Below are 1,823 nucleotides of genomic sequence, written 5' to 3'. Positions count from 1 at the left end.
GGCGGGGACCACCGGCGGCGGAGCCAGCCCCCAGCCCCGGCCGCCGACTGGGAGGTCAGCCCGGAGGGAGGGCAGCGGGGAGCGGGGGACCCCGGGGAGAAGGGCTCTCGGGCTCTTAATCCCCCTGAAGGTTGCAGATGAAAGACGCTCGTTCAGAGGCCAAGGCGGTGCGGGTGGGGGCGGGGGCTGGCTGGGGCCGAAGCCTTCTCCCTGCTCTGTGGGCTAGGGCTCCCTGGCCAAGGACCCCAAACTGCCAACCCAGGGGCAAGGGGCTCAGGCCCGCGGGAAAGTTGCCCAAGCGCCCCCACAGGGCCTTCATGGAACTGCCCCTGCTCTGGGGATTGAGGGAAGGGTGTTCGTCCCTGCCACCCCAGAGAACAAAACTAGAATGTCAGGCACTTGACATATTCTTTAATCTTCGCAGAAGTCTAATGGGGTTTTTTAATTGTTGCTATTGGTTCATAAATGTGGAAACAGGCTTCCCCAAGGACACCCACCGTTAGAAAGCGGCAGAGCTACAGGGCTCAGGTCATGTCCTGCCCTTTCCACCTCACTACACTCCTCCAGCCCCTTTACCCTTCCTTGTTCTTCCCCATCCTCTTCCGCTGTTCTCCTGGGCTCCTTCAGTCCCACAAGCACAGAGCCACCCACCTGTGGCCCTGGCAAGTGGGATGGGGGTGGGAAGGAAATGTGGTGCCAAGGGTGCGGCCAATGTGGCAACAGCTACAGGCTAAATGCAGGGATGGGGCTGGGCAAGCATATGCCTGGATTGAATCTGAGCTGAAAGAATGTTCATGATGCCCCTGCCCCAGAGGTGGGGCTCACTGCTCAGAATAGAACCAAGCAAGTCAGAGCTGGAAGGGGCCTTCAAGATGATCTGATCCAACCCTCTTGTTTGACAGATGCAACTGAGCCCCATAGAGATGATGGTTCCTACTCCAGATGACACAGCTAGATGGTGGCAGAGCAGGAATGAGAGCCCGGGCCTTCAAATGGGGGCCTACTATGTGCCTGGCACTAGAATAGGTCTGCCCACATGATCTTGTTGAACGCTTCAGCCAACACTGCAAGGTGGAGATCAGCACCATCCATTCTAGAGATGAGGAAACTGAGGCTTGGAGAAGCTAAGCCCAAGGTCTCCCAGCTAGAAAATGGTTGAGCTGGTTTTGAACCCAGATCTTCTCAACAACTTCTCTTTCCACATCCCAGAATATTGGGGCTAAGGAGAAGAGATTGAGGGACGGAGAAAATGTCATGCATTCAATAGCTCTAGAGACACAAGAAGGGGACACAGGCTGGGAAAAGTTCCATCTTGCAACTTTAATCTAGATCAGCTCCCCAAGGCCTCTCTGAAGTGGCCCAAATCGGAGGTCCTTCCTGAATTCCCTTTTGAGAGTGTGTGGGGCAGGGGGGGGGAGCGGGGCGGGGGGAGTTGGCTGCTGGCCCTTCTAGGTTGTAAGGCCCTGGAGATACAAGAGAGGCCTTAATTAACAGGATCCCTCCAATGTCCTACCTGGGGAAGGGTGCAGCTCAGCTCCAGGCAGGTGGAAAGGCCCTATAGCTTAGCTGCCCCATCCCAGAGTTGCTCAGGGGGCACCAACCATGCTGTCCCACCCCAGCTCCACAGACAGATTCCATAAGCTTCATCCTCATACCGCTCCTGCTCCCCAGCCTTCTGGCCCTGCCCTACCTCTTCTTAGCTTCCCACTGATTCCATTCCATTCATTCATCCATAAATGCGTTACACAAAAATTGGTCACGTACCTCCTGTGTGTCAAAACTGTGCCAGGCACTGGGACTATAGCAGAAAGACTGCCCTTTTG

Source organism: Hipposideros armiger, unplaced genomic scaffold (genome assembly GCF_001890085.2).
Source record: "Hipposideros armiger isolate ML-2016 unplaced genomic scaffold, ASM189008v1 scaffold_14, whole genome shotgun sequence".
NCBI classification, from domain to species: Eukaryota; Metazoa; Chordata; class Mammalia; order Chiroptera; family Hipposideridae; genus Hipposideros; species Hipposideros armiger.
This window is presented reverse-complemented; position numbering follows the sequence as displayed.